At 41.6% G+C, this 26,049-nt stretch overlaps 1 protein-coding gene across 5 annotated transcripts in view; it reads right to left on the bottom strand.

Moving 5' to 3' along the window:
- Nucleotides 1-26,049, bottom strand: part of G3BP2 (G3BP stress granule assembly factor 2) — an 87,938-nt gene that overhangs the window by 31,896 nt on the left and 29,993 nt on the right. For 2 of the 5 annotated variants that reach the window (XM_020904134.2, XM_020904140.2), the window contains exon 1: nucleotides 4,398-4,481. The exons of 1 other annotated variant lie outside the window; for it this stretch is intronic. The gene's annotated coding sequence lies outside the window, so the exon portion shown is untranslated. Of the gene's footprint in view, nucleotides 1-4,199; nucleotides 4,301-4,397; nucleotides 4,482-4,643; nucleotides 4,731-26,049 lie in introns of those variants that run through there. 2 more of the 5 variants (XM_020904135.2, XM_020904138.2) reach the window with 2 other exon arrangements.

The raw sequence follows: 26,049 nt of genomic DNA, 5'->3' as shown, positions 1-26,049 counted from the left end.
GTCTTGAGTGTGCTTAAATACTACCAACTAACTGAAGATAAAGTTGAGTAGGTGGAGGAAAACAGACTAGTAAAGCTATACCATGCTGGAATTTAAAATGAGCAGCTACATAGAGAAAGAGAAACAGAAAGAAACTTACTGCCTAGATCCAAAGGTACAGCGGAATTTTGTTGTTTCCAAGAGGTAATTTTAAAAACATCTGGTGTGCTTACCTATATAGTACTTTTTTTTTCTGATAGCCTAATGTTAAATTAATGGTCTTGAAAACAAAAATGTAATAATATACTGAAACCCAACTGTGGAACATCAGTTCATATGTAGTCATTAAAATATTGTCAAAAGCTAAAACCATAGGGGGAAAATAATGAAATATAAAATTTCCAACTAAGTATGATTTCAATAACAAGAAGGGCAATGTATGCACTTTGACGGGAAAATTAAATTAATTCTTTAGATCTACTACTGCAAAATAATGATCAGTGCAGAATACAATACAAAAGATAAGGTTATCCAGGTGAAATACTTTTGTGTTCCTTTAATCCTTTTTAATCTTAGGGATCTCTGAAATGGCACCTCTGTTCTCTACTCAGTAATAAAATGGCTCTATCTACACATGATCATAAAATCTAAACTGCTAAACACCTAGCTACACCTCAACCAAATATAAGTATCAAAGTGAGTGACAGTTGCTCAGTCGTGCCCTACATTTTGCAACCCCACGGACCCACCATGGGGCCCACCAGGCTCTTCTGTCCATGGGGATTCTCCAGGCAAGAACACTGGAGTGGGTTGCCATTCCCTTCTCCAGGGGACCTTCCCAACCCAGGGAGCAAACCAGGGTCTCCATATTGCAGGCAGATTCTTTTATGTCTGAGTTACCTGGGAAACCCCATAAGTATCAAAATGCAGAATCAAAAATTCACTCTTCAAAGAGTCTGGAATATTCTGACCACTATCTATAACAAGTGATGAGAACTGCAAGATCTTTGGCTCAAACAGTTGGGGATGGCGAATTTCAGTTATTGCAAACTAATTACACGAAATTCCATCACAATTTAATACTTAGGGAAAAATATCCAAAATAAAAACTGCTAAAAAGTTGAGACCCCATGTTGTCTTGTTTTTTTAAAAAGTCAAGAAGCCAAAAGAAAACGACATTTTGGAAAACAGAAAAAATTCTACAAAAATAATTTCTCAGTATTGTGAAGTTAGAAGTAGTACTCTATCTTACTTTTTATTAAAAAAAAAAGATCCTAGGAAGAGGATGCAGTTCTCTTATCAGAAACTCTGTTACCAAAGGTTATGTCTATGCTAGAACAGAACTTACCTCTACTATTGATAACTATCCCCACCCCTTCCTCTCCAGAGCCCCTCACTTCTGGCTGGCTCATACTAGTCAGGCCCAGGTCCACTGTCACTGAAGCATGGGCTGGAATACCCATTCTTAACAGCTAACCCCATATTAAAATTACCAAAAGGTCTCTGTTTAAAATGACTTTACCAATCAAAACAGCAATGCTTATCTATTGAAAGCAGCAACCTTCAATTTGTTGTGGCACGCCACAGAATGAAAGCATCACAAACAAGATCTAAGCACCAGTCACAGAAATAAGAGATAGTTGTGAATTAAGCCTTTTCTTTCTGAGGTAGGGAGGTGAGTTTTTAAGTTCAGAGGTATTAAAAGCGACCAAGCATTAAAGAAATGGAAATGTTTCCCCACAAAAATTAGTGTGCTTTAAGGTAACCTTTAACAAGTAACCTACACATCCCTTTACCTCCTTAAGATAGATAAGATAATAGCTTCATTTACAGAAAAGGAAGCCACAATGTTGAGAGCCTAAGGAAAGGAGTTCAAAGTCCCTCAGTTATGAGAGCATTTGAAATCAGGTCTCCTCCCTGGAACAGTGATTTTTCATTATATCTGTTTAAGAACAACCACTTTTGAAGACCATCCAGGGAAGCAAGAATATAAAAAAAAAAAATTTAAAGTCCAACTGTTAGCTTATTTGATACTGTAGGGAGAAGTTAAAAGATAGAAGACAGTAACATAAAAGGAAATCCACAATAGTCATCCCAACATACCTACAGTATCAACATAGGGTAAAACATCTAGAATTTAAAAGATAAAAATAAGCTGAGGGAAAGCCATCAAGAAACTGATCACATTGCTGCTGAAGCCAGTCCAGAGTTCCAAGAGATGGAACTTGTTTGTTCTGTCAGCTTTTAAATGTTTCCCAGTGGAGAGAGTCCTGTCTGTCAATTAAATTCTACTGAATTCAAGTTCAGGAACAACCCTCTAGTTTGTAATTATCAAAATCAGCCTTGAAAAGGGTCATTCCTCACCTCCATACACGCTCAGTATAAAATATGTGGGGATAAGTCTTATTTAAAGCAATCAAGGAAAGAATTTTCAATCCTGATAATGGGCAATCAACAGCAATAATTCTTCAGAACCAGGAAACTGTTAACCTAACTGTTAACCTACTGGTATTTATATATTTTCAGTAACTGATAGGGACATTTTCATTAAGTGAACTGTGGATAATGAAAATAACCTACTGCCCACAGTGCCAATACTATTCAAACTCAAGAGCTGTCTGGTAGCAATTCTCCTCACCTACTAACTGAACACTCACTCGACTACCAAATTAAAGACATTTACTTCTCCTTCCAATTTTGATCCCCATCCACCCCACAAACATTCTGGTTCTTTCCTCTTGCTACTTATTGACAAATATTTCAACCCCTGAATATTCAACAACTTGAACTATAATATCTGCTAAATAGAAAGAAATCCATTTGAGGTCCTTATCCTCCCTTCAATTCCTTGCTAACTTTTCAGAATTAAACAGCCTCAAGAGATGAAATCATAACACGTTTACTCAGAGCTAATCCTAAATATTTAACGGGAAAATAATATCACCAAAGAAACGACACATTTCAGTTTAAACGAATCATACCATCTATTTTCTGAGACCAGGAATTGTGGACATCAAAAGGACCACTGAATACTAACAGGGCCAAATGTTTACTCTGAAACTTTGTTCACATGCCTAAGGCTATATTAACTGCCAAATATGGAGCTAAACAAGGAATTCCCATTTTCTTCCTATCTAATACAGGAGGCTCCCCAAACTGCAGTTAATGTTTCACGGATCCAGGTACATGCAATGCTAACATTTGAGAGACCAGCACGAGGTGCTAAAGCCAGTTATTTCGACCTAAGTTATTATCACAACAATCATATGGGGGGCAAGACGGAATAACTTTGCTATTATTACAGCTTCGGTGCACGTGTGTGGTTTTGTTTTTGTTTGATTTTTAAGACAGCAAAGGCACTGACTCTCCCAAAAAAAAAAAAAATTCTGTTAAGAAATTAGGCATACCTTGGAGAGGAAAAAAAATTGATCTATGCGGGAAATTGTAGCTGCAATCTACACTAGCCCCAAAGCGGCACAGGGCCATCTTAAGAAATCTGCCTTTATAGAGATGCAGGTAAAATTCGATCGGATTCAACTAACAAAATTAACACAACCTAGGGACGCTATGTTCCTCTCCTTGACTATCCTTCCCACTCTCCCCAAGAAAGAGATGGGAGAAAAGAAATAAACCCCCTCCCCAGAGCACGCAAACACCTCTTCTATTCCTGAGTCAGTAAGAGATCGCCTGCATTAAAGGGCACGGAGAAGGAGCACGTTATATATAGCCCGGGTTTCAGAACTCGCTCGGGATAAAACCGAGGGGGGTCAGAGACCGCGGAACACCAGGTACTGGGGTAAGCAAAGCGGCGGCTGCCTTCAGACCCGGATTCTGTTTCCGTGCAGAGAAATGGTGCCCGGAGGCCGCTACTTTCGCATCTGCGTCGCTTCTGCCTCCGCCGACACAGCCTCTTTTCCCCTCCCCCACGGGCGGGGCGGCAGCGGCGGCCTCCCCGTTCCCGGGGAACCGGGAATAAGAGCTGCAACAGTCGGGGACGAGAGTGGGGGGCTCCGCACCCGAAAACATCCTCTCCGGCAAGCCCACTCCCCCTCGTCCCGTCCGAAGGCTCCATCAGCGTGCCTTTGGAAGCCGCTGCGTTCCCTTACCCAGCCCGCCACCTCATCCCCAACCAACCCCGGCCCCACCTGTGCCCTCGGAGCCCTACGTCCGCACGACGCGGGCCGGTCACCTCCCTGCCCACGCGGCCTCCCATCCCTCACCTGAGAGGAAAGGCTCGGCTTCTCTCACGCACACACCAGCAGCGTAGGCAGCAGCCGGCAAGAACAATGTCTCTCTCGGCCTCCACACCTCCGACACCGGGGCTCACGCACAGAACGGTTGCCGCGAGCCGCGGCGGGCGACAGGAATGTCCCCTTCCGACCACCACACCGGCCGCCCTTCCCGGCCCCCGTACACACCTCCAACCAACAGCGGCGGCGGGTACGTCGCGCGGAGGTCAGCGGGAGAGTCGCCGAGAACCGGCTGCAGAGGGTTCTTCTCACTCGCCGCCCCCTCCCTCTGACAAATCTCAAGCCAAGGAAGCCGGAGAGCCGAGAATTGGTTCTCCTCACAACCACCTCTTCCCGGGCACCAGGCGCTGCGGCGAGCGACAAGGAACACGGACGTCCCGCCCCCTTTGCCGCCGCCCCCTCTTATTGTTTTACCCCTGCCGAAAGGGCTGGGGAACCCCCCAGCACGGCTTCAGCCAATCACGCATCTCCTCCGCGAGCTGGACCCAACCTTCTCGCGTCCCTCTGCGGAGCACGCGCAGAACGCCGCCGCGCTCACGTACTCTCGCGCCCGGAAAGCCGGGGAACCGGAACCGGCCTGAAGCCGGGGCGAGAGTCCGCTGATTTGACGTCACAAGGAGGCTGCCTTTCTCCGGCCCAAGGCTCGGGCCTCGTCGCCCTTCGAGATCGCGGCGTAACAGGAGCCGGTGGCTGCAGCGCTGTGCCTTTTGCGCTGTGCCCTTTGGGGGACTGATTTTTCTGGTCCGTTTATATAATTAATGTTAAGGGGGAGAAAATGTAGTGATTCTTCTTCCTGTACTAGGTATCTGCAGGTTGCTGCTCTAGACGAGCGTAAAATGCAGTCAGTGGCTTTAGCTGCTTGCAGCTAAACTCACTCTAGGAAATGGAGGTTTTTAAGCTCCACCGAGAAGGGCACATCCGTTCAAACAGGTTTAACGCAACATACATTATAAGGCCTACTGCGTTCTAGGTACTGGGATGTAGAAAAAATACGACGTGGCCTCCACAGAGCGGGGGGAAATTTCTATTTCTTTGTGTGCCTGTTCAGTGTTAAGGCGTTGCTAAATACATGCTAAGCATTTTATATGCCAAAGCAGCTAAAAGGGTGAAATCCCAGGAGATGCCAGGAGTACAGCCCTGTCCTAGATCTAGGCTCAGACTTGGCTCCGGGGGCATAGCTGAGAAAACACTAGACACTGACTCTCATGACCTTGATTCGTGGAAAAAGCCAAATCTGCTTACAGTCAAGGAAGCCACTTTGCACCTAGTTCTGGCAATGTTTCTCAGGGACTATCAAGACAGCTGAGGAATTTTGGAAAGGAGGAGCTGAGGAAATGGTGAAAGAAATAAAAGGCAATTAGGAAATGCCCATATACCAGACAAAATGTAGGCATACACATTTCAGCAGTTTTCTTCACAATCCTATTAAAGCAATTTAAAGGTTTTTTTCACGTGTGAAAACAGGTTTATGGGGCAGTGCCAACATTTGAACCTCCAAAATCTACACTTTCAGGTTGCTCATTTTGTTATATGCAAAATATATATTTTGCTGTCACTTCTATGAAGTGAACTTTGACATGTTCTTCCTTAAAGTAGCATAATACATTAAATGCAGATTGTCCTTCATATCTAATACTTATGTACCAGCCACTCATCTACTTTAATTATTTAATCCTCACAATAACCCTATGAAGTAGTTACTATTTTTATGCCCATTTAACACATGAAAAAACTGAGGCTTAGGGAGGTCAAATAACTTGCCCAAGGTCATAACAGCTGCTACTCTGGTAGAGCTGGGATTCAAACAAGCAGTCTGTCTGCCTTTTATGTACACTCCATGGCATGCCCTTTACCACAAGCTATTAAATATTCTCATTGTGTTAATTGTACCAACCTTTCTATTGATTGACATTTCTGTTTCCAGTTTGAAGCTCTTATGTACAGTACTGTTATTCCTCATGTGCTCAGTTGCCAAGTTGTTTCCAACTCTTTACAATCCCAAGGGCTGTAGCCCACCAGGCTCCTCTGTCCATGGGACTTTCCAGGCAAGAATACTGGAATGGGTTGCCATTTCTTTCCCCAGGGGATCTTCCCCATCCAGGGATCAAATCTGCATCACCTGCATTGGGAGGCGGATTCTTTACCACTGAGCCTCCAGAGAAGCCGTGATTTTTCACCAGGTACAAAAATTTCTCTAGATCTGTGATTCTCAGAAATTAATATGCATCAGAATCACCTGGAGAGCTTGTTAAGACACACAATGCTGGGTTCCATTCCCAGGGTTTCTAATTCACCAAGTCTGTGTTGAAGCCTGAAAATCTGAATTTATAACAAGTTCCGAAGTGCTGCTTGCTGCTCTAGGAACCACACTTTAACAACCAATGGTCCATGGGAGGGAGGTTTAAGAGGGAGGGGACATAGGTATACCCATGGTTAATTCACGTTGAGGTCTGACAGAAAACAAAATTCTGTAAAGCAATTATCCTTCAATTAAAAATTAAATTTTTAAAGAAATAGAAGATTAAAGACAAACTAAAAAAAAAAAAAAACTACTGATCCACACCATTGGTTGGCAAACATACACTGTTAGGAGCCAGACAGTAAATGTTTTAGGTTCATTAGCCATAAATGTTCTCTGTTACATATCCAACCTCATCTGCATTTTAAAATACCTTGAAAATGTTAAATATTTTTAGCTTTGTCCATGCGTGCTCAGTCATGTCTGACTCTGTGACCCCATGGACTGTCGCCCTCAAGGTTTTTCTGTCCATAGAATTTTCCAGGCAAGATTACTGGAGTGGGTCGCTATTTCATACTCTAGGGGATCTTCCGCACCCGGGGATTGAACCTGAGTCTCCTGCATTGGCAAGTGGATTCTTTACCACTGCGCCACCTGGAAAACCCATTCTGAGCTCTTGGGCTGTGTAAAAACAGGCCTCAGACAAACCTTGCTCAAAGGTTTAGTATATCAGTAGGTGGAGTTATTGGGAAAAATGATTCGGTTATCATGAATTTTTATTGAAATACCCAAAACTACTTTCCTAAATAGTTATTTTTACTTCCTAAATGTCTCTCAAGACTGTGACCTTTGAATACCTCTCTGTACTTAGAGCTGCTGCCTGGATTCAAGCCCCTTTCATCTTTCCAGAATGATTGCAACAACCTCCTAAGTAATCTCCCTGTCCTACAGAAATAACCTCCATGAAATACTCACTCCTCTGCAGGCAATATGGCAAGGAGACAAGTATAAATGTATTCATTCCATGGCTCAAGTCAAAAACTTTTAAGTCACTCGAGTCTGTTTTTCTTACACCACACAGCAAATCACAGTAAATTTCTGGTCCCTCTACCTTCAACATTCTTCTAGATTAAACACTTCTTACTACTATTACTGCTATTATTGTAGTTCATACCACCATCACCTACTGCAGCAACCTTTTATTTAGTCTTGATGCACTGCTCTTATTTAACTATGGTTTAGCCCCACAGCAACCAGATCCTTTACAGTTAATAAATCAGATAACATTCTCAAAACTCTCCCAAGGCAGCACAATAAAATCCCAAGTCCTTACCCTGCAGGGCGTCCCTAATTTAGTCCTCACTATTACTCCCACATCTTTTCTTACTACTTTTGCTCTCATACACCTCAGTCCTTCCTTTGACACTTCACGTTCCCACCCCAGTGTGGGTCTTGGAAGTGAACCTTCATCAAAATTCTGTGAAAAATCAAAATAAACTGCATCTACTGATTTCCCAGAGTACAGTGAAATACTTCACTCAGGCATTCTAAAAAATAAACTAGGCATGCTTTTCCCTTACACAAACTACCCTTCATAGAATTTCAATTAACCTCATACTGCTCAAACAGGCTACTAGCTTGTCTAAACAGTATTTTGTGGCTATTTTATACTCTATAGTATATATTTCCTATGTTCTCTCTAGGTTATTTTTTTTACAAAGAGTTTATCAAATGGTAACCTACACATTGCCTGGCAGTGTCCACTCAGTAGTAGCCTATAGGGCTCATTCATTAATTTCTCAATACATTCATTCAGTGGCCACTATTGAGTGCTATCAAGCAAAGCACTAGGCTCAAGATGAGGCAAAAATAAGCATATTGCCTTCAGGAAATTGGGGGGCGGGGGGGGGGGGGCGGGAGAGAGAAAGCCAGAGGAGAAAAGAGAAAAACAAAAAGGCAGGGAGAGACAGGAAAAGAGGGAGAAGGAGAGTCAGAGAAAACCAGGAGGGAGGGAGGGAGTGACAACAGACAGTCCTGTGAAGTGACACTACACTAGAGATATTGAGTAGCAATGTGCACTTCACCTTCATAACCGTCATTGAATTTTTGAAGTTATAATTTATTATCTGATATTTTCCCTCTCTTACACACACACCTTGAAAGTTCCACAAAGAGACACTATTTGCTTCTCCAGTCCAGCACCTTGTACTGGCCCACTGAGAGTGCTCCTTAAATTGCTCCATAAAGTAGCTGACAAAGCCTTGTGAGAGCAGAGAAGAGACAGCACCACAGTCTTCCTCTTGGGCTTCTAGTAGTTTTGATATTTTTGCCCTGGCTTCTAAAACAGTATATGATTTTTATTCTTTCTTGATGAATAATAAAAGTTTTTAGACTGCAGATTTTCCCTTGCCCTATAATTTAGACAACATCTCAGAAGTTTTATTCATTACTATTATATTCTAAATATAGAAATATATATTTCTATTCTAAATATAGAAATATATATTTCTATTCTAAATATAGAAATATATTCTACATGAGCTTCCCTGGTGGCTCAGTTGGTAAAGAATCTGCTTGCAATGCTAAAGACCCGGGTTCGATCCCGGGGTCAGGAAGATCCCCTGGAGAAGGGAATGGCTACCTCCTCCAGTATTCTTGCCTGGGAAATACCATGGACAGAGGAGCCTGGTGGACTGCAGTCCATGGAGTCACAAAGAGTTGGACATGACTGAGCAACTAACACGTATTCTAAATTGTTTGGAAGTATAGTATCTCTTCTTTGATTCAGTTATGGTTTAGAGAGAGTTGAGATTGTCTAAGCGGTTTGTCTAAGTGAGAAACAGATTTAAGGGACTAGATCTGATAGAAAGCCTGATGAACAATGGACAGAGGTTCGTGACACTGTACAGGAGACACGGATCAAGACGATCCCCAAGAAAAAGAAATGCAAAAAAAGCAAAATGGTTGTCTGAGGACACCTTACAAATAGCTGTGAAATGAAGAGAAGAGAAAAGCAAAGGAGAAAAGGAAAGATATTCCCATCTGAATGCAGAGTTCCAAAGAATAGCCAGGAGAGATAAGAAAGCCTTCCTCAGTGATCAATGCAAAGAAATAGAGGAAAACAATAGAATGGGAAAGACTAGAGATCTCTTCAAGAAAATTAGAGATACCAAGGGAACATTTCATGCAGAGATGGGTTCAATAAAGGACAGAAATGGTATGGACCTAACAGAAGCAGAAGATATTAAGAGGTGGCAAGAATACATAGAAGAACTGTACAAAAAAAATCTTCACGACCCAGATAATCACAATGGTGTGATCACTCACCTAGAGCCAGACATCCTGGAATGTGGAGTCAAGTGGTCCTTAGAAAGCATCACTACAAACAAAGCTAGTGGATGTGATGGAATTCCAGTTGAGCTATTTCAAATCCTGAAAGATGATGCTGTGAAAGTGCTGCACTCAATATGCCAGCAAATTTGGAAAACTCAGCAGTGGCCACAGGACTGGAAAGGGTCAGTTTTCATTCCAAACCCTAAGAAAGGCAATCCCAAAGAATGCTCAAACTACTGCACAATTGCACTCATCTCTCACGCTAGTAAAGTAATGCTCAAAATTCTCCAAGCCAGGCTTCAGCAATACGTGAACTGAGAACTTCCAGATGTTCAAGCTGGTTTTAGAAAAGGCAGAGGAACCAGAGATCAAATTGCCAATATCTGCTGGATCATCGAAAAAGCAAGAGAGTTCCAGAAAAACATCTATTTCTGCTTTATTGACTACACGAAAGCCTTCGACTGTGTGGATCACAATAAATTGGAAAATTCTGAAAGAGATGGGAATACCAGACCACCTGACCTGCCTCTTGAGAAACCTGTATGCAGGTCAGGAACCAACAGTTAGAACTGGACATGGAACAACAGACTGGTTCTGAATAGGAAAAGGAGTACATCAAGGCTGTATATTGTCACCCTGCCTATTTAACTTATATGCAGAGTATATAATGAGAAATGCTGGGCTGGAAGAAGCACAAGCTGGAATCAAGATTGCCGGGAGAAATATCAATAACCTCAGATATGCAGATGACACCACCCTTATGGCAGAAAGTGAAGAGGAACTAAAAAGCCTCTTGATGAAAGTGAAAGAGGAGAGTGAAAAAATTGGCTTAAAGCTCAACATTCATAAAACTAAGATCATGGTATCTGGTCCCATCACCTCATGGGAAATAGATGGGGAGACAGTGGAAACAGTGTCAGACTTTATTTTTGGGGGCTCCAAAATCACTGCAGATGGTGACTGCAGCCATGAAATTAAAAGACGCTTACTCCTTGGAAGGAAAGTTATGAGCATCCTGGATAGCATATTAAAAAGCAGAGATATTACTTTGCCAACAAATGTCTGTCTGGTGAAGTCTATGGTTTTTCCAGTGGTCATGTATGTATGTGACAGTTGGACTGTGAAGAAAGCTGAGCACTGAAAAATTGATGCTTTTGAACTATGGTGTTGGAGAAGACTCTTGAGAGTCCCTTGGACTGCAAGGAGATTCAACCAGTCCATCCTAAAGGAAATCAGTCCTGGATGTTCATTGGAAGGACTGATGCTGAAGCTGAAACTCCAGTACTTTGGCCATGTCATGCAAAGAGTTGACTCATTGGAAAAGACCTGGATGCTGGGAGGGCTTGGGGGCAGGAGGAGAAGAAACCGACAGGATGAGATGGCTGGATGGCATCACCGACTTGATGGGCAAGAGTTTGAGTAAATTCCGGGAGTTGGTGTTGGACAGGGAGGCCTGGCATGCTGCGATTCATGGGGTCGCAAAGAGTCAGACATGACTGAGCGACTGAACTGAACTGAACTGAAGCGTTTTGTATTTTTAAACACTTTATTTTTACTTGCTTTAGTGCCTGTAGTCTGTGACTATGGCATGTACATTTCTGTGCTTTGTAGAATTTGTTATTTTCCTTTGTGGTCTAATATAGGGACAAGTTTTGTAAGTTGTCTATAAAAGTCTAGTTCTATTGAAATCTTTTTCCTGTCTTTTAATTTCTTTTCATCTTTCTAATAGTTTTTTACATTTTTAACTTTTTATTTTGAAATAATTTCATAGATCTGAAAATTTGAAAAAATAATAAATGGATACCCGTCACCCACATTCCTCAAATGTTAGCAGTTACTACATTTGCTTTCTTGTTCTCATTAATTCTCTTTGGCTTGTCTCCTATAGCGTGTCAATTCCCTGAGGACACATTTCAGTGGTTCCTGCTCATCCTGTGCATACATAGTACTGTGCTTACACACTGGCACTCAATGGTAGCTCCTGAATAAACAAATCCAGGTTTTCAAAGAAACCTGCAAGTGGTTATTATGGATACTCTATCAGACAATTGATAGACTGTCATGTGACCGCCACCCGTAAAAAAGCATCTAGAAGAGGTTCTAGTTGAAATTTTCTTTGGACATGCTTTACCCTAAACACTTCAGTGTTATTTCTTAAAAGACTAGGACATTTCCTTCTATAACCACAATACAGTTATCGAAATCAGGAATTAACACGCATACATTACTATAATCTGAGTGAATGAGTGACAGTTGCTCAGTCGTGTCTGACTCTTTGAGACCCCACAGTCTGTAGCCTGGCAGTCTCCTCTATCCATGGAATTCTCCAGGCAAGAATACTGGAGTGGGTTGCCGTTTCCTTCTCCAGAGGATCTTCCCGATCCAGGGACCAAACATGAGTCTCCTACATTGCAGGCAGATTCTTTACCGTCTGAGCCACCAGGGAAGCCTACAATTTATAGACATTCCGATTTCATCAACTGTCTGACTAATACCAAAAGGAAAAATTTTCTAACCAGGATACAATTTAGGATTACAAATGAATCTAGCTATCATCTGTTACCTTAGTCTTCTGTAGTCTAAAGTAGTTTCTCAGTCTTCTTTCATGACCTTGATATTTTTATTATTTTTAAAAAATATTTATTTATTTGGCCGTACCGAGTCTTAGTTGAAGCATGTAGGATCTAGTTCCCCACCCAGCGACCAAACCTGGCCCCCTGCATTGGGAGCGCAGAGTCTTAGCCACTGGACCACCAGGGAAGTCCTATGTCCTTCATACTTTTAAAGAGTGCAGGACAATTATTTTGAAGAATGCCCCTGCATCTGGTAACCTATGTTGTTTCATGGTATTTAGATCTAGGTTATGCATTTTTGGCAAAAATACCAGAGAAGTACTGCTCTGCCCTCGGTGCATGATGTAGGCACGTGATGTCCACGTGTCCTATTACCAGTGATGTTTGCTCTGCTTGGTTAGTGCAGTGTCTGAAGGAATTCTCCACTATACAGTTAATATTTTTCCCTTTGTAATCACTAAGTTTCTTGTGTAGGCGACTACTTTGAGATTATATACATATCCCATTTATCATCATACCTTCGCCCAGTTTTAGCAGCCATTGACGACTCTTGGCTGAGTCAGTTTTTGTAATAGTGGCTACCTAGTTGTGATTTTTCTAATTCTATCATTTTTTCCACATTGATCAGATGCATTTCTACTATAGGGAAGACCTTTTCTTCTTTCTCATTTTTTAAAATTCTTTTGTTTATATCAGTGTGAACTCCCAGATTCCTATTTGATAATCCATTAATATTAATGTTTATTTTCATGCTCACAATACTCCCATTTGACCAGTGGAAGCCCCACCAAGTTAGTCCTCATGTGTTACAGATTTTAATTGCACACTATTTGGTGCATAAAAATGAACTACTATATCTTTTCAAAAAGTGAAAGAAAACAAAAAGTGACAAGGGCCTAAGAGAAGACAATGGCAAGTAGAAAAGAAATTTAGAAATAAATAGGTGGCAAAAATGTGATGATTAACTAGGTATGGGAGGTAAGGGAAAAGTTTAGGATAGGTTGCTTTGCTGGATTTGTCTGGGTGACAAAAGAACCACCCTTAATATTCAGTGAGAAGGGGAATACAGAACTTTGGGTTTTCTATCCATATGGGTATATAAAATATTATACTAGCTACTTCATTCAATACTTTCTGATCTTAATGCCACCTTAGAAAGATCTCTGACCACTGAATCTAAAGGAGCCCTCGTCATTCTCCATCTCTTATCCTGCTCTACTTCTGTTAATAGCACTTACCACTACCTGACATTCTATTTATTTTTGGTGATTTTTTTTTTCACCTGTGGCGTGTGGGATCTTTAGTTCCCTGACCAGGGATCAAATCCAGGTACTTAGCAATGCCAGTGCAGACTCATAAGCACTGGACCACCAGGGAATTCCCAATCCTTTGGTGTATGGCCTCACCAATAAATCAGGTTCCATAAGGACTCAGATTGTGTCTGTTTTGACCAATGTTATATCTGTGCCAGAAAGGAAACATTCAAAATCAATTCATAAATAACTAAACATGTGAGTGTGTGTGTATAGAGGGAGAGAAGGATGGGGGGATAGAAAGAGGGAGAGAGAGGGGATCATAATTAACATTGTTTTCCAAGACACTATCTTTTTTTTCTTAACAATGTAACTGGACATCACTTTATATTATTAGTGCTTAATTCTTTGCAATGGTTACATAGGTGAGGAATGACATCCTAAGCTTAGAGGCTTTAAGCTAAATTATGAGGATGGAATCAAAATAAATATAAGCTATGTAATAACACATTTCTGCTACAAATTTGAATCAAAAGGACTAACAAACTTCATAAGAAATCAGTATGAAAACCTAACCAATAGACATGCAAAGTATGTCCCATTTATAGGAGAAAAAAAGGACTTAGCATTAAACACATATGAAGGGCTGTTCATGGAAACAATGAAAACCACTAACTGGCAAATATTTTTAAATGAAAACATTCAATTTTCAAAAAAAAGCTACCTTCTACATTTTTGTCACAAGTAAATATTACTTCATCCTTCTAAAAAAAGCAATTTAGCAAGGCTTTCAGTTGTCTATACTTTTTGGGTGAATAATTCTACTTCTGGATATTTATTCCTCTTAAGATATGCACCAAGAAATTCATTGTGATATTATTTATTATCATTTAAAAACTGGAGGCATCTTAAATATCCAATAATAGTGAATGGTTAAATAAACTATGACACATATCCTTGACACATATACATCAAAAGCTATACATTTAAATATCTACGAATATATTTTTATGTTATATATTTATATTTCAATGTGAAATCAAACATGTTTATGAATCTATCTTAAGTTAAAAAATATAGTTGATACTTTTGGTTGTTTTTGTTTTGCTTTGTTTTTTTTTAGGTAAGAAGTGTATTTATTCAGATTCAGAGAGAAGCACAACCCACAGATGGAGTGTGGGCCGCTGCAGAGGGCAAGTGTGGCCAGTCTTGGGTTTTGGTTTTTTTTTTACAAAAAAAAGGAAGAGATCCAATCATCATCAGCAGGTGAATTTTTTAGAAGAGTACAATTATTAGAATATACAATTATAGACTTCAGCATAAAATACTTCACTGACATTATACTTTATAAGGTTTTTCTTTTATACCCTCTCATTTCAATCTTATCGGTCTTCGAAGATCAAACAATTCCATTACCACAATTTTGCTGATGGAGTGGGTGTTTAAGAGATGACTTTACAAGCATGTTTAAGGACCACACACTTACTCTATATAAGTAAGATAGGACCCAAAACTATGAAGACTAGGCATTAGAAGGGAATCAAATCCAAATCCTTAAAGGATTCTCATTTTTCTTAGTGTCTTTACTCATCACAATTTTAACCTTTCAAGATTTACTTAACATTTAACCTTCTGAGACATACATAACAAATGTCTTGGACCTGCTACCAATTCAGTTAGTAAGGAAGGATTAAACTGCCAGCAGTATAGTCTGGGCTGTGGAGCCAGGCTGCCTGGATTTGCATCCCAGCTTCATCTCATCACTTACTAAATGTATGACCCAAGTATATTACCTTCATATGACCTTGGAAAGGATGCTTAACGTCTCTGTGCCTCAGTGTTTCTCATCTGTAAAATGGGCCACTAATATCTACGTTATGGTCTTCCCTCATGGCTCAGTGGTAAAGGTCCGCCTGCCAATGCAGGAGACACAGGTTCGATCCCTAGGTCAGGAAGACTCCCTGGAGAAGGAAATGGCAACCCACTCCAGTATTCTTGCCTGGCAAATCCCATGGACATGGGAGCCTGGCAGGCTATAGTCCACGGGGTCACAAAAGAGTCAGACATGACTTAGCGACTAAACAACAGCAATGGTATCGACCTTATTACAACACTATAAAGATTAGATCTGTTAATAAAAGCAAAACATTTATACCATGCCTGGCACATGGTAAAAGATCAATAAACATCAGCACTTCATGTCTGGCTCATGAAAAAGTAAATACACCAATTGCTTTCAGCTGATTCCTTTTTCACTGCTCACTGCTTTGCTCTGAAGGCACAACTTAGAGTTGTATATAGCATTTTATGGTTTTCAAAACACTTTCAAAACATTACCTCACTGCAGTTTCACAAGCAATTCACAAAGCAGGCAAGCTGCACAAGGCTAAAAGTGGCCAGTTTAGAAAGAGACCCCAGAGTCCCCCCTGGCTAATTTAGTGCCGCTAAATGATGAACCCCCTTAGTCTTGGATCCAGCATTCCTAATTGAAAACTGGTTTCTCAAGAATTTCAGGACTCTCTTGGTGCAGCTGGCTCCTTTACAAAGCTTTTTGATGCAAAGAGAAATCTACTTTGGTGAGTAGGGTAAACCCCATTCCTTTTAAGGTAGAAGAGGAAAAAGATTATTATGGCCTGAAGAAAGAACAAAATGTTCATTTCTCCTGAAATCTTTCCATCCATTATCTTTGTGAGACTGAGACAGGCTAGGACTAGGAAGATGTTCTTCTTCTCCATTCAGGCATTGTATGTGAAAGTGTCACACATCCATAAAGTGCACAAAAAACTTGACATCCATAAAGTGCACAAAAAACTTGTGCAGCCTGCCTATTTGTTGTTCAGTATAAAATGGAAATAAATGACTGCTATAGATGGTGGATTTTCAGCCATGTAGCTGGTTTTGATCACTAAAGTCTTCAAGTAGAGGAGATTCTAAAAGCTACCAAACTTGACAGAATAAAGGTTGCAAACTCTTGAGATAACTTTTTCAGAATTTAGAGACAATAATCTCATCATAAATCAATACCTAAAGAAATAGGCTTGGGATTACAAAAGTAAGCCACCCTGAATAATGGTTTGTAAATTCTAATGAATTCTATCCAATGCCCAGAAAGTTATGATGACAGCTAAAATCGCCTCAGGCTAAGTGATCTAAGCGATACAATAATCCTAACAACTAAAGACAATATAAATAAAAGAAGAGTCATCTGCCCTGAGTTGCCTGGAGTCCAGAAAGTGAAGACTTTGGAAAGAAGCTTCATCAGTGTTTATCTTGCACAGTGCAGGGTAGACTATATTTGGCAGACATTTAGCCATCTCAGGGTTACAGGCTGTGTTTAATTCTTCAGGCCTTTGGCTCAGACAGTAAAGAATCTGCCTGCAATATAGGATACCCGGGTTCAGTCCCTGGGTTGCGAAGATCCCCTGGAGAAGGGAATGGCTTCCCACTCCAATATTCTTGCCTGGAGAATGCCATGGACAGAGGAGCCAAGTGGGCTACAATCTGTGGGGTCGCAAAGTGTCAGACACAACTGAGCAACTCACACTACAGTCTGGATATGAGATGTCTTGAAGTTATCCAGGCTTTCCTTGTGGTTCAGCTGGTAAAGAATCCACCTGCAATGCAGGAGACCTGGGTTCAATCCCTGGGTTGGAAAGATCCCCAGGAGAAGGGAAAGGCTACCCACTCCAGTATTCTGGCCTGGAGAATTCCATGGACTGTATAGTTCATGGGGTTGCAAAGAGCTGGACACGACTGAGCAACTTTCACTTTCTTCTTTTGCGGTTATCTAGTTCTCACTACAGAGAAGGCAATGGCACCCCACTCCAGTACTTCTGCCTGGAAAATCCCATGGATGGAGGAGCCTGGTAGGCTGCAGTCCATGGGGTCACTAAGAGTCGGAAATGACTGAGCGACTTCACTTTCACTTTTCATTCTCATGCATTGGAGAAGGAAACCGTGTTCTTGCCTGGAGAATCCCAGGGACGGGGGAGCCTGGTGGGCTGCCGTCTATGGGGTCACACAGAGTTGGACACGACTGAAGCGACTTAGCAGTAGCAGCAGCTCTCACTAAGCACTCCAACCCAGAAGAGGTCCCTGGTTAGTGGATATTCTGTTTATTGGAAAGACATATCTGCTTCTGTGAAAAGGCATTCTAGGGTCATTAATCAGTATCCAACAGATTGAGTGTCAACTCCTATCCCTGAGCCAGATTTCCTCCTGGAGGGAGGAGGGGAAGAGAGAGGTTGTACCGTGAGAAGCCAGAACTGAGGACCAAATCCTCCACTTAAATCCAGAAGGATGAAACACATGGGATCAAATCTCTTTTTCTTCACTGACTAGTTTTGTGACACTGGTCAAGTTAATTTATTTCTTTGACCTTTAGTTTCCTCATGGATAAATAGCCAACTTTAGGGGACTTCCCTGGTGGTCCAGGGGTCGAGACTCCGTGCTTCCACTGCTGGAAGCATGGGTTCAATCCCTGGTCAGGTAACTAAGATACTGAATGCAACATAGCGTGGTCAAAAAAAAAAAAAAGAGCCAACTTTAGGGTTGTTGGGAGGATTATTTATAGTGTTTAGCACAGTGTCTGGCATGGTAGGTGTAAGAGTCTGATTCCTGTTATAAAGCTGAGGCAGCTTCAACAACAGGGGACCCCAACACAGCACTTCACAAAGTTAGAAACAGACACTAGCCCAGGACCACCCTCCCTCCTTCCAATCTTCATTCTCCTCTTGGGTCAAATACTTGGTTTGACAGTGCAAAGAAACCACGGTAAAAGACTTCATCTTAAGTAGACAAACTCAGGAGGAGGAAATGAATACCATACCTTTGAAAGCAATTAGTAATTAGTCTCTTTCAGCAACCAGGCTACAGAATTATTCAGGGCAGTAAAAAGCCAACTGTATGCAAAATAAAATGCATTCATCAGCAGACAGAAAACTTTAAGAAAGTGGTAGAGCTGGTGTGAAACTTCTTCTGAATGGAAAAAGATCATCATAAAAAATCAGGTAGCTGATACACAGTGAAAGTATTTTGGCTTTCTTCTGCCTTAGCCAATTGAGCGCAAAATACAGCCAATTCCTCATGCAAAGTGTCAGCATCAGCCCTTAATTTCACCCACACATTTCCAGGTGTGACCACTTCTTGTGGGTTCTTGGCTCGCTGAACTCTGGTTTCCGGCAGCAGAACACACCTCTGAGCTTACCCCAGCAGGAAGCATATAAGAGGTTTATGATTAAGGCAAGAATCTTCCTCATAATCAAAGATTTGTCCTACCCTTCTGGCCAGACCATCAGCCTGACTTATATATATATATATCTACCCTCCTCTTTCCAGGTTGCAGCTCTGACATCTGACTTGTTAACTCACACTTTCTGGGTGAGCCCTGGCTGTGGAAATACATTTCCAGGGTCCTGGCAGCTGGCTCAAAACTGACAGAAGCTCTCAGTGACATTCTCGTATATATCTGGGCTTCAGAGACCCCAGGCCTGATCCCTAACTCCAGAGCCAGGACCTCAGATTACTCAAGTTCTGGTGGTGACCTGAAAAGGGAAAAACAACTTAAAAGTTACTGACCAAAGGACTTCTATGCACATGAAAACAGACCCAGAGAAAGTGTGTTCATAAGAGCAATAATGTTGGAAACAGTTTTTCCCTAAGCCACCAAGAGTTGTAGAAAACCCAAGGAACTTTCAGCCCTTTAAATGTCGACAAAAGAGTGATAAGAGAGTTTGGAGGCTTCTCTATAAGCAGAGTTGGGAAAACATAAAAAAGCACTAAGAAAGACTGTTTCAGATTAAGTAAATGTGACTTCCTTAAATGTTGCTCGTAAACCAGAAGTTTTTCATTTAAGTCTCAGCACACTTTGAGGGGTGGAGATAGAGGAGGTTTAAGAAACCATGATTTTGTACATATGCGTGCATGCGTCTTTTCTGTCCAGAAGGTCCACGTAGCATTGCCTTCTAAAATATATCTAATCTAAAAGGTTAAGAACTAATGATCTAAACCACATTATTCTTCAGTGTGTATCATGGTAATGAGTTGCTTATTTAAAAGAAGGCTTTACAATATAAAGAAGCTATTCTCATTCAAAAGCCATATTTAGCTAAAATTTTATGCTAATCAGTGACTTTAGCTTACCACATGAAGGGATGCTAAACTATTTCCTGGCTTTGATGTTGACTACAGTGATACAGGATGTCAAATTGGGGGAGATGGGGTGACGGTTGCACAGGACCTCCCCAAACGTTTTTTTGCAACACTCTATTAATCTATCCTTATTTTATTTCAAAATCAAACAGTTAAAAATTTTAAAACATAAGTTCTGGAATCTGGTGGAGTTTTGTTCTTAAACCCAGCTCTGCGTTTATAACTTGCATGATGCTGGAAAAGTTATTAAGTTCTCTGAATCTGTAAAAAGGCACAATTGCAATTCCTATCTCATAGACCTGCTGGTACAGATATAAACTATTATGATTACTGTTAGGCCAAATGCTCATAGCCTGAATATCAGCCTTCATTGGGTGACAGGTACATGGTTTTCATATATGGTTGTTAAAGTGGAAATTGTTTCCTTTGGGGTAATCTTGGAAACAAAAATTGTTAAAGTGGCAGTAAACAGCATAAACAAGGAACTACTTTTTAGAAATCAGAAGAAAGAAAATCTAGTTTAACAGAGACCATAGTGAAAAGTGAAAGTATTAGTCACTCAATCGTGTCCGACTCTTTGAGGCCCTGCCAGGCTTCCCTGTCCATGGAATTCTCCAGGCAAGGATAGTGGAGTGGGTAGCCATTCCCTTCTCTAGGGGATCTTCCCGACCCAGGGATTGAACCTGGATCTCCTGCATTGCAGGCAGATTCTTTACCGTCTGAGCCACCAGGGGAGCCTCAACAGAGACCATAAGGGGTTAGGAAAGGAAGGAACACACCAAAGACACACAAAACAAAAGCAGATGAGGCAATTTTTCACGATGTGTATGCCAGTCCATATTCGCTCAGCATCATGGTTTGCTTAAGGACTTAGAATCTTCATCTAGATTGTTTCTGTTTAATAGTAGACAAAATAATAATGATACTGTGCATTTCACAAAGCCACATGTTTTCCATTAAGGATTTAACTAAACCTAAAGCTTGGAAATTGGCCAATATTATGGTTTTTAAAAGAAAAATAAAAGGACAGTTATATAAGTCATCATTTTTATTAATAGTTTGCTTTCAAGGCGTGTCTATACTAAGGTTTAAGTAGGAGGTTTGCTCAGGGTGCAGCGCCAACAAACAGAAGGGGCAATGACATCAACCTGGAGGCTCACAATTCCTGGAGATGACACCTGAGCTGAATCGTGAAGTAAGAATGAGCCGTGCTTCCCAGGTATTTCAGTGGTAAAGAATCAGCCTGCAATAGAGGACATGTGGGTTTGATCCCTGGGTCAGAAGACCCCCTGGAGAAGGAAATGGCTACCCAATCCAGTATTCTTGCCTGGGAAACACCAAGGACAGAGGAGCCTGGAAGGCTACAGTCCATGGGGTCACAAAGAGTCAGACACAACTTAGCAACTAAACAACAACAAAAGGATGAGCCAGGGAAGAAAGTGCAATGGTTGACAACAGCTGTCCCAGGCAGAAGGAAGAGCAAGTACAAAGCTAAAGCAATGGTGACATGTATTGGCAAGAATAGGTAGTTTGGTGTTACCACATCAGCTTCAAGGCTGAACACGATATCTCAAAAAGGAGGGAGGCAGGGTAAATAGCATTTAAAGAAATTTTACCTTTAAGCTTTTCCACTGTATGTAAATCCCAGAAAAAGTATTTGCACAAATACTTTCATCCCAGAACCTACTTCTATGATGGGCAAAGATGACAAGACAGAGGTCTGAGAAAAGCTGGACTAATTTCCATGAAAAAACTCTGCATTTCTTCTCTATTTTTCTGCACAAACTGAGAAAATATAGAGATTTTAAATATTTAAAAGCAGTTCTTTTTCTTTCACTTGGACTAGGAAGAGGTCTGATGACCTTTGCTATAAAATGTGGGGTCTTAAAAAGGAATCACAGAGGAAGCTAGAATGACACTTAGTCAAAGACACCGATAGAAATGACTGGTTTCTGCCAGTTGGCTTAGGCATACATACTTCATATCATTTTTGGAGATTTCTGAGGACTAAACATCATTGCTCATTTTATGGGCACAGGAAAGCAGTATCTAGTGAAGGAAGCAAATGCTTTGGTTACTATGTTTGTTGCATGTATTTAAACATTGCAGAGCCTTCATTTTTAATACTTCTGTTCTGGTTGGTCTCAAACCAAGACACTGACCTCACACCCCAGTTGCTCTGTGATATTTTGGCAAAGAGAGCACAGCCCAAGACGCATATCCCCCACCCCTGCTTTCAGAGCCTCCCTAAGAAGAACTAAAGAGCCTCTGGATGAGGGTGAAAGAGGAGAGTGAAAAAGCTGGCTTGAAACTCAACATTCAGAAAACTTAAGGGCTTCTCTGATGGCTCAGTGGCAAAGTATCTGCCTGCCAATGTAGGAGGCACGGGTTCAGTCCCTGATCTAGGAAGATTCCACATGCCATGGAGGAACTAAGCCCGTGTGCCACAGTTATTGAGCCTGTGCTCTAGAGCCTGGGAACCACAACTCCTGAAGCCTGCATGCGCTGGAGCCTGGGCTCCACAGCAAGAGAAGCCACTGCAATGAGAAGCTGGCGCACCGCAACTAGAAAGTAGTCCCCGCTCGCTGCAACTAAAGAAAAGCCTGCACAGCAATGAAGAACCAGCACAAAAAAAAAAAAAAAAAACCCACGATCATGGCACCTGGTCCTATCACTTCATAGCAAATAGAAGCAGAAAAAGTGGAAGCAGTGACCGATTTTATTTTCTTGAGCTCCAAAATCACTGTGGACAGTGACTGCAACCATGAAATTTTAAAGACACTTGCTCCTTGGAAGGAAAGTTATGACAAACCTAGACAGGATAGACATCACTTTGCCAGCAAAGGTCCATATAGTCAAAGCTATGGTTTTTCCAGTTGTCATATATGGATTTGAGAGTTGGACCATAAAGAGGGTTGAGCACCCAAGGACTGAGGCTTTCAAATTGTGGTCCTGGAGAAGACTCTTGAGGAGTAGTCCCTTGGACAGCAAAGAGATCAAACCAGTCAATCCTCAAGGAAATCAACCGTGAATATTCAATGGAAGGACTGATGCTGAAGCTCAAGCTCCAAAGAATAGAAAATATAAACTCTCAGCCTGCATTTAATTAGCTATATGACATGAATAAGCTATCTGTAACTGCAGTATGACTTGAGACATACCTAGGACTGAATAAGTTAGTTGCCGTTCCTTTTTCCTTTCCCTTCAAAACTAGAGAATCCTGTTTTATTTTTAAAAGCTGTTGTCTTGGAACTATTATCAAGCTTCATTCCAATCTTCTGTGTCCTGTGTCTAGGACTTGCTCAGACTCCTTCACACAAGTCACTGAACCCCTTGTCCCCTGGCTCCCTATCCCCTGGACTTGCAGATTGGGAATGTGATCCCCGCCTTGGATGACCTCCCAGGATTTGGTGTCTAGACCACCTGTCAACCCACTGCTGATTCTGGATTTTCCTGCTTGCTGCTGAAAAGCCAAGCATGCCACACAGCAGACTTTGAGTTTGACCTTCAAGATCAGGTAGGAGTTAGGATTTGGATGAATGGAGAGAATGGGGTTGGGCAGTCCAGCTACTGGGACATGAAGAACAAAAGGAAGAGCCAGGAAAACACAAGGTGTCAGGGAACATGGAGGGGCTTGGAGGGGATTTCTGGAGAGTAAAAGCGCAAACTAGGAACCCACAGGCCAGATCCAGCTCATAGTTGTTCTGCTTAGTGTCACAGGGTTTAAACGATATTTTAATTGGTTGCTAATTTTTAAATTTTTTTTGGCTGCATGGCATATAGGATCTTAGTTCCCTGACCAGGGGTGGAACCTGTGCCTCCTGCAGTGGAAGCGTGGGGCCCTAACGGAAACAGATGCCCAAATTCTCTTGAAAAAGATAACAATTTGACAACATTGGACCCACAGTCCACACAGAAACATTGGAGAGAGCAGTAGCTGCTATTCCCTTGGGATGGGGCATCCTCCCTCCAGTCTCTGTAACCCCCACTGCCACCGGCTTCATGTCTTCATTTACTGACCTGCCTCTCTTAGGTGATCAATAATTATTTAGTCAATTAGAATGGGAGGTAGAGATGAAGAAGAGAAGGAAGAGGAAGAAAGAGAACCGCCCCCCCATTAATAATACTAAAGCGTTGTATCAGTGGGATGGGGTGGGAGGTGGGGGAGAGGTTCAAGAGAGAGTGGACATATGTATATCTATGGCTGATTCGGGTTTATGTACATCACAGAAACCAACATAATATTGTAAAGCAATTATCCTTTAATTAAAAAATAATAAATTAAAAATAATGCTAATGAGTTATATCAAATCCTCACACTGTACTAAAATACAAAATGTTGCATGTCAACTGTATCTCAATAAACATATCTCAATGAACCGTGTCTCAATGAAAAAAAAAAAAATGAATGAAAAAAACACTAGAGAGTGTTCTTGGAAGACCTCCAATAGCACACCAGTAAGTGTGGACTATGGACTGGGGTGAGAGGTAACTACAGACATTTTCCCACGTAGTAACATGATAAGATGAGTGCTTGAAAATATTTTAGGTACGACTTTAATAAATAAGCACATATATCAAGAGTGCTTACTTAACTTTATGGGACACCGGCAAAGCCAGGCCCTCCAACCTTTCATATGCTGTGTAGTTGGGAATAAACAATAAAAATAATGCTAAGAAAATTAATAATTATAAAAAAAGAAAATCTATTTTAAAGGTAAGTATATCTTTATACCTCACCAAGTTCCATGAAGAATTTAAGATGACACTAGAAGGTAGGATGAGCTGAAGTGTGAAGTGCCACATCCAGAAATAACAGCTGGAGGGATTTTTAGAAAGTATGAGCATGAAGTAAGTGAAGCAATGGAGGCAGCTGGGATAGCAGGACACAAAAGAAGGCCAGACTTTGAGAAGGGGTAACAGTCAAGACTTAGGAACAGCCAGAACAGCCCTATGGCTTAAGGCCCAGTGCCCGTGAAGGTTGGAACACAGCACTCGTGGGGCTGGGAAAACACAAAACAAGATTTGATTGGGAAGGGACGTGGTAACACTCATCAGCACTTTCAGAGCCTCAGCAAAACAGGCTTCAGACTTAGAGGGAAAGTGAAATTCTTGGAAGAAAAGGCAAGCAGTATTCTGGTGCCCAGGAAGAAAGGTTGTATAACTGTAGCCCTTGCCAGGTACCACAGGCTCAATTCAGGCCTACCTAGGTTATAGCAGTAAGACTCAAATCTAAGATCTGTCAAATTCTGATCCTTCTCGGTTGCTACCAAGATCAACTCCTAAACAAGCTGAGTCCAAGCCTGGAGGTGTTGGGTGCTAGTGTCTAAGGTCTCAAGTTGGTTTGTTTTTGGCTTTTTTTTGGCTGTGCCATATGACATGCAGGAACTTAGTTCCTCAACCAGGGATTGAACCCGGGCCCCCTGCAGCAGAAGTGAGGAGTCTTAAACCACTGAACTACCAGGCAAGACCCCAGGACCTAAAGTTTAAGGCAGGAGTTGAGCTAAGAAGTTCAAGGTGAGCCAAATCAACCTGGATATCCCCAGAAATTAGCCAGAAACATCTGAGTCAGGAGCTCAGGAAATAAGTTGAGCTTGAAAGTGAGATTTGGGAGCCAAAGGGTTGAAGCTAAGGAGTGAAGCTAAGGAGTGTAAGACAGAAGCACAGGTGACTCTCCCAGCCTGAAGTGGAGCTGCAATTAAGGGATGAAGGGAGAGGAAGCAGCTACCACAGTAGTCAAAGACTCACACGAAACACGGGTAGAACAGAATCACTTAGCATCTTCGAGGATAAGAGGACAAGTTGAAACAGAGGGGCTCTTCATAGTCACTTACCAAAGAAAGGACATACAGCACAGAGACTGAAATGATGTCCAGAATCCAGCTGGTAACCTTCAAAAGAAGAATTTTCACAAAACCAGATCGCAAGGAGTTAAAAGTTGGATGTCAGGGCTTGCCAAACAAATCGGTTGGTATTTACGGTAGTAAAGTTTGAGTTGTGTTTGTTTTGGCTGTGGAGTTGCTAGGCTATGAGAAGCACGCACTGAACTCCTGCCCCACTACCCCCTTTTACGTCAGGAACTCTAAGATATCACCTGGATTACTCAGTCTTAGCCGGTCCTAATTAATAACTGTACTGGTTGTATTTCTTCTTTTTTTGACGTGGAAGTCAATGGCTCTCTAATTCCATCTCTGGTTGCCAACAATCCATCATGGAGTGGGCTATGTTAAACAAAGGACCATGGGGCTCATGCCTTTGAGAACAGAAAGGGG

This window comes from Odocoileus virginianus, chromosome 29, assembly GCF_023699985.2.
Source record: "Odocoileus virginianus isolate 20LAN1187 ecotype Illinois chromosome 29, Ovbor_1.2, whole genome shotgun sequence".
Taxonomy (NCBI): Eukaryota; Metazoa; Chordata; class Mammalia; order Artiodactyla; family Cervidae; genus Odocoileus; species Odocoileus virginianus.
The sequence above is the reverse complement of the archived record's forward strand: the minus strand, read 5'-3'. Positions and strand labels throughout refer to the sequence as shown.